At 35.3% G+C, this 18,432-nt stretch overlaps 1 long non-coding RNA gene and 1 pseudogene across 3 annotated transcripts; one reads left to right on the forward strand and one right to left on the reverse strand.

Annotated features, from left to right (window-relative positions):
- Window positions 1–293: 293 nt before the first annotated feature.
- Window positions 294–6,861, reverse strand: LOC141667927 (uncharacterized). Of its 3 annotated transcripts, none has more exons than XR_012552843.1 (5): window positions 6,661–6,861; window positions 6,213–6,332; window positions 767–878; window positions 464–687; window positions 294–363 (listed from the first exon to the last, which is right to left on the reverse strand). It is a non-coding gene; the product is annotated as an uncharacterized LOC141667927 (long non-coding RNA). The 3 variants fall into 3 exon arrangements; XR_012552844.1 differs by having other exon boundaries at window positions 300–366; XR_012552842.1 differs by having other exon boundaries at window positions 300–687.
- A 694-nt stretch (window positions 6,862–7,555) lies between these two features.
- Window positions 7,556–12,884, forward strand: LOC141665342 (potassium channel AKT2/3-like; annotated as a pseudogene).
- Window positions 12,885–18,432: the final 5,548 nt, after the last annotated feature.

The raw sequence follows: 18,432 nt of genomic DNA on the forward strand, positions 1-18,432 counted from the left end.
ATGGGGAGCTCTTATGTTGGCTACGTAGCTTAAATCAAGAGTTTCCATTTCAAACAGTAAATTTGAAGGTCCCATCGAGTAAACATTTAAGTACTATATTTTAAAGCTCACAGTAATTTCTATTTCTATCACATTAATTATGAATTTTGAAATTGATAAAATTCAACTTCGAATTCAAGATCAAAACGCTAAAGCAGTAGTTTGGAACAAATTAGCAAAGTAATAAACTTACTCCATCATCAGAATTCCTCAGCTCTGGAGAATCAGGACCAAAAGTGTCCTCCACAACTGCTCGGCAATAAGCTGGTATGAATGTCAAAGGTAGGAACGGAGTCCTGTCCTCCAGTAGGGGAAGGCATGAATCTGCTGGGAGAAGAAAAAAAAATATGAAGACGGAGTATTTAAATAGGATTTTTCAGAAATAAAGTCTGTCCGAAAAGCCTGACAAAAGTCACTTCCCAACCTTGAAGATAAAAAAAGACATCCATTTAGAGATGTATTTAAAAGATGCCCAACAAATTTAAGTGACGAAACTAAAAAAGGGAGCCACCAATCAACAAAGGTTCAAAAAAGATTGCATCTTTTTTTAGCCTCTTGTTCAACTTCCAGCTACCCAGAGCATCTCGTGGGCATTCCTTTTTGGTACAGAGTAAGCCACTACAATCAATAATCCTCTTCTTCATAATCCTGAAACACATACAACAAAACCTAAAAAAGAGTTAAAATAACTATTTTTAACTATTTTAAAAGCAAACATTGACAATACATGTTGCTTAATATTGTTATGTGATCATAACGATGACTTTGGATCCTTTGCTCCGACATTGTTTGCTGAGGTGGTGGAGTTGAATGAATCTCTAATGTAGGTGATTTATATCCTGCAGTGAAGGAAACAACATGACTTCTGTATAAAACAATTTGGATCATTAAAGTGGATTATTTTGAAAATATTGAACTCACTATATGCATTATTAGAGTTTAAAAATTTGAGATCCTGCTCTGACGTGACAGAAGTCGGTTGTTGGTGCAGTTGAGGTGAGGTGTTGGAAATTTTTGGTAATCTAATCTTGCTGTCTGAATAAGTTGATCGAGTACAGTTGTGGTATCTAGTTATTTAATAGTTTGATTTGGTCAGCTGGTTGTTAGCATGATTTTAGGATCTTGCTGCTGATTTTTAGCATCCATCTACGTATGAGTTTCTTCTATATAATCTTGTAATCGTTTTTAGTTTATCATTAAGGCTGGTGAACATTTTCACAGAGTAAAAAGCTTTTGGCTTCTCAGTTTACACATACAGTTCATATCTATATTTATAGCAGGTGTTTAACCAATATCTGGTATCAGAGCTTGATATCAACGATGTATGCCCAAGTATATGCCAAGAATGGCCGAAGAGAAAACAAAGGTGAAGGAGGGTTCACTCGGTTTAAGTTATCCTATGTTAACCAGGGGTAATTATACCGCTTGGGCCATGAAAATGAAGGCCTTTATGAAAGCACATGGTGTGTGGAAAGCTGTAGAAATCAGCGAAGGAGAAAAATCAACAGTTGACGAGAAGCAGGATCAGATCGCACTCGCTGCAATCTACCAAAGTATACCGGAGGATATACTTTTGTCTGTGGCAGAAAAGGAGACTGCAAGAGAAACGTGGGAAGCAATAAAAATTATGTGTCAAGGTGCAGATCGCGTAAAGAAAGCCAAGATTCAAACGCTTAAAAGTGAGTTTGAAACACTGAAAATGAAGGACTCAGATCAATTAGAAGATTTTTGTATGAAACTAAATGGTCTAGTGACTAACATCCGTGCTCTCGGTGAGGGGATGTCTGAGAGTTATGTGGTGAAGAGATTGTTTCGTGCAATGCCAAGCAAGTATCTGCAAATTGTGTCTACCATTGAACAATTTGGGGATTTTGACAAGATGACGGTCGAGGAGGCATTTGGTTCGCTTAAGGCACATGAGGAGCGAATTAAAGGACAAAGTGACAATGGAGGAGGACAACTGATGCTTACTGAGGAGGAATGGACAAGGAGAGAGAACTCAAGTGAAAAACTATTGTTGACTATAGAAGAGTGGATGAGCAAGACAAATAAGAACAGAGGTGAGAATTCAGGAACACAAAGAAATCGATGGGCAAGGAATGGCGGGCGTGGGAACTGCGACAAAAGCATTGTAAGGTGTTATAATTATGGAGCATACGGTCATTATGCGTATGAATGTAAAAAGCCTCGGAGAGACAGGGAACAAAAGCAAGAGGTAAACATGACTCAGGCTGAAGAGGATGAGCCTGCTTTATTGTTGATGAAGTGCGAAGATAAACATACAGACATGGTGTTATTGAATGAAGAAAAGGTGGATCTTATGCTCAGTAAACGCAGTGAAGAGGCCAAGATGTCACAGGTCTGGTATCTTGACAACGGTGCTAGCCAACACATGACAGGAGATCGAGGAAAATTCAAGGAACTAGATCAAACAGTCACGGGACAGGTGAGGTTTGTGGATGGATCCACAGTGGCCATTCGTGGTAAAGGAGTGATTTCGTTTCTATGTAAGAATGGCAAGGAATGGAAACTGAAAGATGTGTACTATATACCGACCCTGTGCAATAATATTTTGAGCTTGGGATAATTGGTAGATGAAGGAAGCAAGGTAGTGTTGGAAGAGGATCAGTTGAGGATCTACAATAAGGAAGGAGCATTACTAATGAGAGTGAGGAGGTCAGCAAACAGACATTATAAGATAAGCCTTGAGGAGATTCAACCTGAATGTGGATTGTCTAAGGTGGAGGAAGAAACGTGGTTGTGGCACAATAGACTTGGACATGTCAACTTCAGAGCACTGAAGCTCATGTCAAAGGAGGAAATGGCCTTGGGAATTCCTAAATTTGTACAACAACAAGGAAGTGTGAGGGGTGTTTAATGTCAAAACATGCACGCAAACCATTCCCATCTCAGGCAATGTTCATTGCTAAGAAACCATTAGAGTTGATCTATGCTGATATATGCGGACCAATTTCTCCCTCAACTTTGGCAGGTAATCGATACTTTCTTCTGTTTGTAGATGATTGCACCCGAAAGATGTGGGTTTATATGCTTAAACTGAAAAGTAATGCGTTTGAAGTTTTTAAGAAATTCAAAGCATTAGTTGAAAAAGAAACTGGAAGTGAAATTAAAATTCTGCGTACTGACAGAGGAGGAGAGTTTTATAGTCAAGAGTTTCGAGTTTATTGTGAAGAAGTAGGTATTCAGAGACAATTTACAACTCCATACACTCCACAACAAAATGGAGTTGTGGAGCGAAGAAACCGTACAGTAGTTGCGATGACAAGAAGTCTGCTAAGAGGCTCTAATATGCCATCTTATATGTGGGGTGAGGGAGTGCGACATTCAGTCCATGTGTTAAACCGTTTACCAACTAAAATATTGAAGGGAAGAACTCCATATGAAGCTTGGAGTGGACACAAGCCTGACATGAGCCATATTAAGGTGTTTGGATGCATTGTGTATATGAAGATTCCATCAGTGTATACGAGCAAGTTAGATGATCGTAGTAAGGCTGTGGTGTATTTGGGTAAAGAACCGGGAACTAAGGCTAGTCGGTTGTTTGATCCTAACAGCGGCACTTTGCACATTAGTAGAGATACAGTGTTCAACGAAAGGGAGTTTTGGAATTGGAAGGCGCCAGAAGATACGGAATTAAATTTCCCTGAAACTGTTGGGAGTGGTGGCACTATCACGATTCATAATGTTCACCAAGAAAGTGCTTACCAGGAAAGCTCGCAAACTGGTACTGAAGAACAGGAGCCACTTACACCAGTTCAAGCAAGTCACAATCAGAATTCAGAGTTAAATGCAAGTGAAGACGGTGCTGGTTCGATCACAGGTTCAACCACCAACAGTGCACCTCGAAACTTTCGGCTATTGAGTGAGATTTATGACGACACAGAACAAATTGAAATTGCAGATGACTTGTTACTGCTGAGTATTGAGGAGCCCAGCAACTTTGATGAAGCAAACCAAGAAGTTCAGTGGAAGAAGGCTATGATTAATGAACTGGAGTCGATCGAGAAAAATAAAACCTGGGTGTTGACTGAGTTACCACCTGGTCATAAAGCCATTGGACTGAAATGGGTATATAAGATTAAAAGGGACGCAAATGGAGTAATTACAAAGTATAAAGCGAGACTTGTCGCGAAGGGATATGTTTAAAAACAAGGAATTGATTTTGAAGAGGCATTTGCTCCGGTCACGAGACTCGAAACAGTACGACTCTTACTAGCTTTGGCTGCACAAAATGGATGGGAGGTACATCACTTAGATGTTAAATCAGCCTTCTTGAATGGTGATATATATGAGGAGGTGTATGTAAAATAACCACAAGGCTATGAAAAGGAAAACGAAGAACATAAGGTTTATAAATTGTTGAAAGCTTTGTATGGGTTGAAACAGGCTCCACGAGCCTGGTATGCACGTTTGAAAAACTTTCTTGAGAAAGTAGGGTTTTCAAAGTGTCTGTATGAACATGCCGTGTACACTAAAAGGGAAGGAAATGAGTCATTAATCGTAGGGATGTATGTTGATGATTTATTGGTAACGGGAACAAATGTTGCTAATATATTCGAGTTCAAGAAACAAATGCATGATGAGTTTGAAATGAGTGATATGGGCAAACTGACTTACTACCTCGGTATAGAGGTAGAGCAGCGAAGGGATTGCATAGAACTGAAGCAGACTGTTTATGCTAAGAAACTGTTGGAGAAAGCAGGTATGCTAGACTGTAATGAAATGAATTATCCTAAGGATCCCAAGGTTGTGTTGCATAAAGATGAAACAGGAAAACCAGTTGACTCGACCACGTTCAGAAGTTTAGTGGGTGGACTACGATATCTGGTGCACACCCGGCCTGACATTGCTTTAGCCGTGGGGTTAATAAGTCAGTTTATGGAGAAACCAACTGTTCTACATTGGAATGCTGCGAAACGAGTTCTACGCTATATAAAAGGCACGTTGGAATACGGACTAAGATAACTAAGGGGTCGGGAAACCATTTGTTGACACGGTTTTCTGATAGTGATTATGCGAGCAGTTTTACTGATAGGAGAAGTACCAGTGGAATGGCATTTTACCTAAATGAAAATTTGATAACATGGATTTCACAAAAGAAGAGATGTGTAGCACTGTCGACGTGTGAGGCGGAGTTCATGGCTGCAACTGCAGCAGCGTGTCAAGGCATCTGGTTGCAGAAATTATTAAGTCATATTGTTGATATAAATCCGGGACCAGTGATGCTGTATATTGACAACAAATCAGCCATAGATTTGGCAAAGAATCCTGTTTTTCATGGGCGTAGTAAACACATAGATGTGCGATATCATTTCATCCGTGAATGTGTGGATCGTGGGGAAATTGTGATCAAGCATATCAATTCGAGTAAGCAATGTGCAGATGTTCTTACTAAGGCAATGGCAGCAGCAAAATTTGCAGAAATGAGGAAACTCCTGGGAATCAAGAACCTGGATAAGCAAGCTTAGATTAGGGGGGGAATGTTTTGGAAATTTTTGGTAATCTAATCTTGCTGTCTGAATAAATTGATCGAGTACAGTTGTGGTATCTAGTTATTTAATAGTTTGATTTGGTCAGCTGGTTGTTAGCATGATTTTAGGATCTTCTGCTGATTTTTAGCATCCATCTATGTATGGGTTTCTTCTATATAATCTTGTAATCATTTTTAGTTTATCATTAAGGCTGGTGAACATTTTCACAGAGTAAAAAGCTTTTGGCTTCTCAGTTTACACATACAGTTCATATCTATATTTATAGCAGGTTTTTAACCAATATGAGGGAGGAGAAACAGCATTAAAATTCTATGTACGCACTAATTGAACTATTATTGTACACACAAATGTAGACGCATTAAAAAACAAACCTTGCGCTGCTCACTAAGAAGATAAACAAACTTGTCGATATTAGGAACAGCGAGTAATTTAGGCATCAAATGGTTGCGGAAATATACTGGAGCTACTTTCACAACCTCTCCGGTTTTCCCTACCTTGTCGAAACTCTGTGCTACATATATGCCATCCTCTATTAACTAACACTAGTTAGTAAGTTCCCACCAAAGGGAAAAGAGGTTCATGCTCATGAACAAAAATGTAAAAAAAGAAAAAAGGTGCAATTCATAAAATGCATAGATATCCTTAAGACATTCTTATTACCAGAAGAAGTTTCATTGACCAGTCGTTTAATGTCTTGTCTCCAGAGAAAATGAGCAAAATTGGAAGTATGAGGTAGAGATTCAGATCCAGTGCCAACAAGAACTATGTTTATCTCTCCAACTGAATGCTCAAAACCCAGAAATAGTTATGTAAGGAAACAGAGAAGAATACATAAAACAAGCAAACACAAATAATAAAGCAAGCCTAGCGAGAGAGAGAGAGAGAGAGGGAGAGCCAATCGAATATGAGCATAAAACTGAAAACCCAACTGAAATTAGTACATAACTCTACCAAGCTTTAACACCCAATAGAACTAAATGACAAATTTCAAAAACTCTTAAAGCCAAATTATAAATCATTAATCACCTCAAACATCACAACATGTATATATGTTAAGCAGAGCAAGTATGTAAATATGTTAAATCGGAGAAGATATATAAATTTTTACCGGTTAATCGGTCCACAAGAACTAAAACCCCAATTTGAATTCCTAGAAACCCTACAAAATCAAATAAATTTAATAGTTAGTAACAACCTTTAAATTAGATAAATATAATTGGGTATTCAAATACTAAATCATCAATTTCATCTTTGATTCATCCTTGGATTTGAGAGAGAGAGAGAGAGCTCATTTTACAAGAGAAGAGAGAGAGAGAGCGATTGCAAAAGAGTTCATCTGACAGAGTGTGTATTATCTAATGGACTAAGTACGACCTTTTTTCGTTGAGCCGGGAAAATGCCGCCCATTTTTTACCTAGTAAACCGTGAATGATTTTTAATTTTTATATTTTAGTTTTTAATTTGAATTATTAAATTATTAATTCATTAAATCAAAAATTAAAAAAGTGATTGTTATATTTTCGCATTATAAATTTTATTATTTGTAAAAATATTATATATTACATTTTTGATTCATCAATAATCCAAAATATAATTATAATAATAGTTTTATAATAATATTTTCACTTAAATGTTTTAAAAATAAAAAAGTAACTAATGTAACACCACGTGCTGGTGTTACGTGTTGTGCAACACCGTAAATCCCGTGTAACACTAACTTTATAGTTATTGTAACACTAATTGAGAGGTGTTACAATAGTACCAAAATTTCCTATCTAATGTAATGCTCCTTGTAACGCTTGCATTACAGTAGCCCACTTATGGGGTAGTGCATATATGGTGTAGTGAAACCCAACCCAGCTGTACTTTTCCTATCTTCGGAACTTCCTGTAAAATCATTGTCACTAAAACCTGATAGCAAATGGTTCCCAGACTTTCTCGAATAAACCAGTCCAAAGTCTAGCGTCCCTTTTATATACCGTAATATTCCTTTGACAGCGTTAATGTGCAACAATGTTGGTCTTTCCATGTATCTGCTCAAAATTCCAACCGCATATGAGATATCTGGTCTTGTATGTACCAGATATCGCAAACCCCCAACAATGCTCTTAAATTCTGAAGCATCAACAGCCTTGCACGTAGAATCCTTGTCTAGTTATATTTTTGCCTCCATTGGGTATCGAGACGGGTTACAATCTTGCATACCAGCCTTCTTTAACAGTTTCCTTACATAAGCTGTCTATTTCAGTTCAATGAAGTCCTTCGCTTGCTCCACCTCTATTCCGAGATAATATGACAGTTTCCCATGTCACTCATGTCGAACTCTTTGTTAATTAATTTCTTGAATTCAAGTCTGTTCTCAGCCTTCGTGCCTGTCACAAGTAAGTCATCCACATAAACACCTACTATGATACATTCCTTCTTTTCATACACAACGTGTTTTTATGGACACTTTGTAAAACCCATCCTTTCAAGGACTTTTCTTAATCGTGCATACCAGGTCCGTGGGGCTTGGCGAAGCCCATATAGAGATTTTAGGAGTTTATACACCTTATGCCTCTGATTCTCATTTTCAAAAACTTCAGACTGCATTACATATACTTCCTCATCAATTTCCCCATTCAAGAATGCATATTTGACATCGAGATGGTGGACTTCCGATTCGTTCACTAGTACAAAAAGTACTTTCTGTAACGTAGTTTTAGCGTTGGTTCTTTAAAGAACCGACGCCTAAAGGTAAGATTGACCGACGCAAATATGTATATATGCACGACATTTGGTGTCGGTTATTAATTTAACCGACGGTAAAAGCGTTAATAGCGTCGGTTCTGTAAGTAACAGTCGCTTAAAAGTATTTATGGTGTCGCCGTTTATAACCGACGCTAAAAAGTATGCTTTGTGCTACGGGCTTCTAGTTGGCCGACGCTATAAATTTCTACTTTATGCTACGAGCTTTAATTTAACCGACGCTAAAAGTATTAGAGTAAAAAATTAATTGGACCAGGGATGTCACGACACTGAAGGGGTTCTTTTAAATTTTTTATTTTTGTATAATTAATTTGAGTTATGATATATTTGCTAAAGTTAAAAGACTTCCAAAAATAATATATTTTTTTTGTTTTTTATATCGAAATGTTAAATAAAATAAAAGTAATAATATTTCTATGTTGTTGATATTTACAAAATATTGAATTTTGTTTACTCCGTTTCAAAAATAAATGTCCACTTTTATGAAAAAAAATTGTTTCAAATTAGTTGGCTACTTCAACTTTTCAATTAATTTTCAAACACTAATTACTCTTTTTTGTCGACAATTATATACCCGACATATATAATATAGCCTTTTACATCGGTCCTTTTTTAACCGTCATATATTATACCCTTTTACGTCAGTCTAGTCTTGACCGTCGTATATATTATTATTAAAATCAAACCATCAATTTTTTACCTTATAAATCTATATGGCAGCTTTTATTAATTTTAAAAACATCAAATTAAAAAAACATACTCATTACATCGTGGTTTACAATCCATCCTATAGTTAGTAGTTCATCCCTAAATTAGTTTCTCTCCACGGTGCCCTACATCTACATCTTCTCTATGATAGTTCCCGATTGAAGAGCTTGAAACTTCCGCACTCCTTCTCAGGTCTCTCTCTCCCGCACTCTCCCTCTCTCTCGCACTCTCCCTCTCTGGAACTCCCCTATATATACGTATATACACGCTCATATTACTTTTTTGTTCATTTTCACAGCCTATTTACCTAATTGAATTCGTATCTTCTCCTGTGTTCGCCCTGCTTCACTGTAATCGGTAATCTCCTCCCTCTCTCCCGGTCTGTCTCTCCTTCTTCTCTCCCTCTCATTTTTTATTTTCATTTTTTAATTTATTTATTTTCATTAACAATATAAATTTTGAGATTTGTTATTATTTTAGTTCAGCTTATTTTCTCTAAATATATTGCCATACATTTGTATAACATAATTAGATTAAATTTACTGTGTTTGCTAATCTTGGTTCACCAAGGATATTAATTTAATACATAAATTTGTTGGTTTATAAAATTTAAAGTGCAAGTGTGGCCTAAATTGATTATATCTTCCTTTTACTTTTTGTGATATGTGTTAGCATTACTTGTGACATTTTGTGTTGATCTTGATTAACACTACTTTATTTCTGGTAGTAAAATGAGTTGCTCTGTTATTTAGAATCAGTTGCTCTCTTAACCAGAAACATATATAAAATTTTAAATTCTTCTTCATCTCAGTAGTTAAGTATGAATACTAAGAACAAGACAAACTTTATAATTTTATCTTCAATCAGCTTTGGGACATTGAAACTTGTAGCAAAGAGTGATGTTGATGCATCGAATTTAGCAGCTTACATTATTGGCAAACACACACACATGTACATAATAATCAGCTGTGTACATGCTCATCAACCTTGGATTAACAGCTTACATTATTGGTAATATGACAAATTTAGTCGTTGAAGGCACTAGTCGTACCATGGAATTTGTAAGCCTCCTTTTTATCTCTTCTATTTTGCATCGCAAGATGTTATGAGTCTAGTTGTCTAGGCTTAAATCAAGTTCAGAATTCAGGAAATTTTCTTGTGCTTGTTTTGTAGAGGAATAGCATTGAAGCAACGTCAAACTTTGTGAGCAGAAACCACTTGCTGGTCAGACTCAAGGAGCAGATACTAGCTTATATGTGCTTGAGATTCAAGGCTGAGAGCTTGAACCAGCAGCAACTGATTGAACAACTACCAAAAACCATTATCAAAAGCATTAGTCAGCATTTATTTATTCCAACCGTCCAGAGGGTCTATCATTTCCAGAATGTATCAAAGGAAACTCTCTTGCTCTTGGTATGATCATCGACATATGCTTTTTCACGTGATTAAAAACATGCGCCTTTTATTAGCTTTACTTCATAAGTTTCCAAACCTCGGAAAGTTCCGAAATGACAGTCTCATTGGACTTCTTGATTCTCATGTGCATATGACACTATTTTTATCTGATTAAATAATTTAAAACTGTCTAACACAGGAAGTGTATATAATATAAGACAGGTATTTAATGTAATGACATTGTCTATTTTTCATCAGGCTGTGGATATGAAGGCTGAATATATACCACGTAGAGAGGATGTGATATTGCAGAATGAAGCACCTGATGATGTTTATATAATAGTGTCAGGGGAAGTGGAATTAATTGATCACTCCGAGATGGACTAGAAAGAGGAAATTATTGGGATTTTGCAACCTGGAGATATGTTTGGAGAAATAGGTGCACTGTGCTGCAGGCCACATGCTGTTACATATCGAACCAATACTCTTTCGCAGTTCTTGAAGATGAAAACTAGTGCTTTTATTGAAGCAATGCAAAGTAAACAAGAAAACTATGTTGCCATTCTCAAAAACTTCCTTCAGGTAATTTTGTCATAGGTTCAGCTTCAATGTTGTTTCAAACTCCTTCAGAGAGGAGAAAATTCTCTCATATATATAATTGATCTTCTGCCATCCATCCTACAATGAATTAGATATTTAAGTAGTTCCCAAAGTAAGTGTTTGAAAATAAAATCATCACAGATGAACATAAACTGCACCATATTAAAATGAATGACTAAAACTAAATTACTGTGTGCGATTAATTTTCAGCATCATAAAAGGCTGAAGGAGTTGAATATAGGGGACTTGATAGTGCATAGTGGGAATCAAGAAGATGATAATCCTTATATGTCGATCAACTTATTAACAGTTGCCGGCACAGGAAATGCTGCTTTCCTTGACGAACTTCTCAAGGCAAGATTAGACCTCGACATAGGAGATTCAAAGGGAAGAACACCACTGGTAAAATACTTATACTTACTAGTTTATAACTATAGACTGCAAACACAATCCCATGTAAGGATACACATATCTGCCATTCAAATATGAAATCTGTTTCGCTTTCTCTGTTGTGCATCAACATATTGCAGCATCAAAGGGGCATGAAGAATGTGTATTGGTACTCCTCAAGCATGCATGTAACATACACCTAAGAGGTAGATATTTTTAGCAGGCTTATAATTTTTGTTCATCTGTTAAGAGAAAATAACTTTTCTCAAGTTTCGGTGTCAATCATAGGTATCAAGATCACACTCTAATTATTGACTAGGTATCAACACAGTAAGCCAAGGAGTAGCTAAAATGTTCACCAGTCTAATTTTTCAAGAATGATATTATCATAATGGTTTAAGAGAACAAAGTGTCATTTTATTTTCTCAGTTTGTTTGTAATCATAGTAACATTCATATATGCATGGCAGATGTAGAAGGTAACACTGCAATGTGGGATGCCATAGCAGCAAAACACCACTTCATATTCAGAATACTTTACCACTGGGCTTCCATCTCGGATCCATGCACTGCAGGGGACCTCTTAACCACAGTTGCAATGAGGAATAATGTAGTTGTCATGAAAGAACTCCTGAAGCACGGTTTGGTTGTAGATTCAAAAGATTGTCATGGATTAACACATATCCAAATCGCGATGGAGGAAAACCATTCGGAAATGGTCGAGCTTCTTGTGATGAATGGTGCAGATGTCAAAACTGAAGATGTACATAAATCTAATAACAAGTTTTTGTCTTCTTTAAATCTGGATGAAATGTTGCAAAAAAAAGAAGTAGGCCATCAAATAAGCAGGCTTGACAGCGTCGTGGACAAAAGGATTGTAAAGAAATTGGAGGATGAAGATCCAGCTTAAGAGATTAAGAAGGAAAAATCATCAAAAGGAATAACATGTTCTATTAGAGTTAGTATATATAGAGGACATCCTGTGTAGAGAAGAGAAAATTTTTGCACTGAAGCTGGACGACTAATTACACTGCCTTCTTCACTAGAAGAACTCAAATCTATAACAGGTACTTTGTTATATGTAGATAAAAGATGTTAGGACTTATTTGTGCATTACTATTAGAATTACGAGCAAAATTACACGTTTCTTGAAATAATATTCTAAGAGATATGTTAGCAGTATATCACATGTTTTTAAGTAGAAACTCATAGTTCTGTTTGTTGTGAACCTTTTTACGGGTAAGAAGTTTGGAAACATGTGTGTGTGTTTTTAAGCAGAAACATGTGTGTGTGTGTTTGTGATTTTGGCTCACTTTTCTTATGTCCAAACAGAGTGGAGAAGAAACAACCTGGGTGGTAATTATTTTTACAGAACAACTTGTATACACATTTTACTGTTACAAGTCTACAATAAGTTTTGAAATCAACAAAATACTTCTACTTCATCCTGACTTGTTGATCTTATATTGTTATAGGTAATTGCTATGGATAAAGATAATGCAGATAAAGATAATGCAGAGTCCAGTTCCAAGAAAAGGACCAGAGGTCCCACATTGTGCAAAAAATTGAAAAGATACCTTGAGACCTACTTTAATTTCAATTTGATTCCTAGTTAATTTGATTATTCAGTTAAATTTGTGGGAATGTTGGTATTTGTAAAAAGGAGGTTCAAGATATCAATAAAAACGTAAATAATATTTATTTTTTTTACAGTACTTTAGGCGTCGGTGTTATTGAACAACCAACGCCTGTAACATACACATATAGCGTCGGCTTTTTCAATGACCGACGCCTTTAACATAAACATATAGCGTCGGCAATTTTAACAACCGACGCCTTTAATATTAACTCTCAGCGTCGATTTTTTGATAAACCGACGCATTTAATTACAACTTCTAGCGTCGGCACTTTATTGGACCGACGCAATTGTCCAAGCAAGAGCGTCGGTTAATGGCAATTTTGAGTCGGTCATCTAACCGACGCTAAAAATGTTTAGTGTCGCCTAATTACCCGACGCAAAAAGAATATACCTTTAGCGTCCCCTGCATATACCACGCTGAAAAACCGACGCTAAAGGCCTATTTTGACCATGGCTAAAAGTCATTTTTGTACTAGTGGTTATTGATTGATAATGCAAGTAATAAGTGGACTGTCTCCATGCAAGTGACCGGAGCAAATACCTCCTCAAAATCAATCCCCTGTCTTTGAACGTATCATTTTGCTACCAGAAGAGCTTTATATTTCACCATTTGCGGTCTTCTTAACTTTGTACACCCATCTTAAACCAATAGCTTTGTGCCCTTTAGGTAGCTCAGTTATTACCCATGTGTTGTTTTTCTCGATGGCATCCAATTCAGCCACCATTGCCTTTCGCCATTCACTTTCTTGGCCTGCTTCCTTGTAGTTCGCTGGTTCCTCAATACTGATCAGCAACATATCGTCTTCTATCTGCACTTCCTCAGTCTCGTTGTAGATATTAGACACAAGTTTGAATGTTTTCGGTTCAGAACTATATTCACTCGAAGTTGTAGAGCTTTCTATTGTATTACTCCATTGCTGAACACTTAAACCTCTAGATTGTTGTAGAGTGACAAAAGTCATGCTCTACTTCTGTTGCATCACTTTTATTATTTGAACGTCCATATATAGTCACAATATTAGGAAATATGAAGTCCATCTCATCCATTGTTTGTTGTTCCCACGGCCACATTTTATCCTCCTAAGAAACAACGTCGCGGCTAACATGAATTGAACCAGACACTAGATCAAACAGGCGATTTGCCTTTGTTTCGGGTTCCTTACCCAAATATACCACTGATTTGCTACGGTCATCTAGTTTCTTGACATGTACATGTGGTATTTTCATGAACGCAACGCAGCCAAATAACTTAATGTGTTGCAGATTTGGCTTCGCTCCCTTCCAGGCCTCATAGGGGGTCTTTCCTGCTAATACTTTGGTTGGCAGTCTGTTAAGTATATAGAACGAGTGCCTTACAGCCTCCCCCCAGAAATGAGAACTACAAGAAAAATGGATAAATACAACCGGTCAAAAACCGGTTGTATTTAATTAAATACAACCTGATCCGGTTGTATTTAGTTAAATACAACCGGTTTTTAAACCGGTTGTAAATGCTCGAGTAATATTTAGTAATGCGGTTATATTTATACTAAATACGACCACCTAAATACAACTGCCTAAATACAACCGCTTAAATACAACCGTTTAAATACAACCGTATTCAGTTAAATTTGATTTTTCAATTTCAATTTGAAAATCCCGCCCAAAAAATTGAATTTTTGAAATTCGACCGTATATGGTTTAAAATATTATTCTAAATTCGACCGAATGCGGTCGAATCAACGATCACCAGTTTTTAAGAAAAAAACTTCTCGCTGGAAAATTCTCCGATGAGTTTCAAAAAATCCGGCAACCATTTCGCCTCGAAATTGAGCCCGGTACCTTACAGCCCTAATTAGAACCTTGTACATAATGGTAACTTTACTAGTACCAATATTCATCAACATGGGAGGTGGGACTAAACACCTTACAGCCTGGGACTTGGGCACTGCACTACTTCTTACATTGGTAGCAACATCATCAATGATTTTTGCCTTGCCCGACGCCTCCTCCCACTTGAACGGTATTGACGTGAAGCTTGGCATCGGTGGCGTTAGCATTCCCAGTGGCTCCTTTTTCTTGCTCGGAAAATTGTACAAACTTATCTTTAGTATTGGACTAATGTCTTTCTTATCATTTTTTGCTCTTCCTTCTCAAACTTCAACCCCATTTTTCTTTTTCTTTTTTTTTATTATTGTTATCTACTTGCATATAATTACATGTAGATGAGTAGATGTTTATATAGTGTATGTGGTTAGAGCATCTAAATCAAGTATAAATAGAGATAGGTTGTAAGGCTGTAAGTTTTTCCTCGGTTTAAGAGGTTTTGAGATTGTACATGTGCTGCGAGTGAAGAGATAGGGAGGGAGGGGGGAGTGAGAAGAGGGGAGCCGCGAAGGTAATGGGGGTAGGGTTTTAGAACATAAATAAAATATTGTTTTTTACTTTTTTTTATAAAATATGATACCAACCATTGGATTAGCTAAGCTACTTAAATTTGGCAGGTTGGATCTAAATCACGCGGATCGCTGACTTGGCAAGGCTAAATACAACCGCAGTCAGTTGAATTTAGGAGTATTAATTTATAAATTCAGTTCACACATTACGTATTTTCTGTTATGAAAATTAAAATTTGAATAATTTTTATAAAAAAAAACATTATTATTTGTTAAACTTTTTCTTAAAATATTATAATTTTATAATTTATTTTAACTACTCATTATTTTAATAAAAAAATTTGAAATTGTGAATTTGATATATTTTATGATTAATTTCATTCAAAAGAGGGTGCAGTGAAATTTAGAATTTTGTTTAATTATACTTTATTTGTTAATTTAATTGAGGTCTAATAATAAAATACATTTATTTTATTTAAAAAATTTATCATATTACTGAAATATATAGATATTGACATCTATAAGTTTGGATCATTTATAAACATTTTTTAAAAAATTGAAACATCAATCCGGGACTAAACACTAGTAAGAAATGCGGTAAAACTACTGGTTGACTGTTAAAATAGAAAATCAAAAACATTTATTTTTTTCTAAATTTTTTATCATATCACTAAAATATATATATGTTGACATCTGTAAAGTTGGATCATTCATAAACATTTTTTAAAAAATCAAAATATCGGTATTAGACTAACACTAGTACGAAGTACTAATAGACTGTTAAAATAGGAAATCAAATACATTTATTTTTTTCTAAATTTTTTATCATATCACTAAAATATATATATGTTGACATATTTAAGGTTGGATCATTCATAAACATTTTTTAAAAAATCGAAATATCGGTATTAGATTAACACTAGTAAGAAGTACTCGTAAATCTACTGGTTGACTGTTAAAATAGCAAATCATATATATTTATTTTTTTCTAATTTTTTTTATCATATCAATAAAATATATAGATCTTGACATCTGTAAGGTGGGATCATTCATAAACATTTTTTAAAAAATCAAAACATCGGTATTAGACTTACATTCATAAGAAGTACTGGTCAAACTACTAGTTGACTGTTAAAAAGGCAAACCAAATATATTTATTTTTTTCTAACTAGTGTCAAAGAGTAGTTTGACCAGTACTTCTAACTAGTGTTTAATCTCATATTGATGTTTCAATATTTTTAAAAGTATTAATGAATGATTCAACCGTACAGATGTCAAAATCAGTATATTTTAGTGATATGACAAAAAATTTAGAAAAAAATAAATATATTTGGTTTGCTTTTTTAACAGTCAACTAGTATATTGACCAGTACTTGTAACTAGTGTTGAATCCCATATTGATGATTCGATATTTTTAAAAATATTAATGAATGATCCCACCGTACGGATGTCAAGATCTGCATATTTTAATGATTTGACAAAAATTTTAGAAAAAAATAAATATATTTGGTTTACCTTTTTAAGAGTCAAAAAGTAGTTTGACCAGTATTTCTAACTAGTGTCTAATCCCATATTGATGTTTCGATATTTTTAAAAATATTAAAGAATGATCCAACCGTACGAATGTCAAGATCTATATATTTTAGTGATATGAAAAAAAATTTAGAAAAAAATAAATATATTTGTTTTTTTTTTAACAGTCAACTAGTAATTTGACCTGTACTTCTAACTAGTGTTTAATCCCATATTGATGATTCGATATTTGTTAGTCCCTTAACAATATAGCAAGAATTACAGAAGGGGGGTTGAATGGAATTCTTGAACTTTTTTCTTGAAATAAAAATGTTCAACTCGATTATGGATATATTTGTTTTGATTAGCACAATGCGGAATGTAAACTTGAATGAATCAAAACATAAGTAATTAAAAACAAGAGTCTTTAAAAACTTTCTGGTGGATTTAAACAATTCCACCAGAGATATATATAATATATCGAGAGGACTCTGTGTGCTGAAATGCTCACAACTGCTTACAAAATAGAACTGCTGAGAATACAGGAAATGCTAGAGATTGTGCTTACAAAGATTTTTCTATTTTTATGTTTCTCAGCTATCTCGGTTATTTTTCTATTTGCTACTCTCTTGGTTTATATATTACCAAGATTACAAAGTCAAAAGAACTGAACAAATATAAAATCTAACAGTCTTGATCTTTGTTGCTTTTCGTCCTCTATTACCCAGTTAATGGGCTTCCACAGTGTGTTTATATCCAACTCGACGGCTGTGTGTCAGCTTTCACTGTTCAACTGATGTTTGAATCTAGATATAATCATCCGTCAACTTTCAGATCATCCGTCGATGACTTAATTCATCATCCGTCAACTGCTATGTTAAACATCCGTTGATAGTCATTTGATCATCCGTCGAAGCTTTGTTAATCATTCGTCGGTAGCTATTTTGGCACTTGACTTCATTTCACTTATACAGAATTACAAGACATTGCCTATGTACAGTTAATCAACCTATTCTGCATATCTAGTTAAAGTCAACATGACTTATATGCCACTACAAATTCTATACAAAGGTGCATACATTACTGTGCTACAAACTTATTATTACATAAGCTACTTACTCGATGGATAATAAGTTAATCATCCGTCGGGACTATAATGAGTTATCCATCGGGACTAAAACTCTTATCCGTCGAGTGCTACATAATTTCACTAAGTAAAATCTACTTAGACATTTTCTTTAAGTGATCATCAAATACACAACATATTCACAACAATCTCCCCCAATTTATGTCTACTGGAATTGTAGCCATAAATTAAGAGACACTTGATGATTACAAAACATCCTTAACATATATCTTTAAAGATAAGTAGATAAAACTGAAAGTGCTTCAATTTAAAGAAAATGTACAAGGTTTGGCTCACGGTCAAGTCAAGATGCTCCTCTAGCCTGAGCAGATTTTTCTAGTTTCTTGAAGGTCTGGATCTTCTTCCAAGCTTTCTGTTGTTTTCTTCA

The sequence above is a fragment of the Apium graveolens genome, chromosome 6, assembly GCF_009905375.1.
Source record: "Apium graveolens cultivar Ventura chromosome 6, ASM990537v1, whole genome shotgun sequence".
Taxonomy (NCBI): domain Eukaryota; kingdom Viridiplantae; phylum Streptophyta; class Magnoliopsida; order Apiales; family Apiaceae; genus Apium; species Apium graveolens.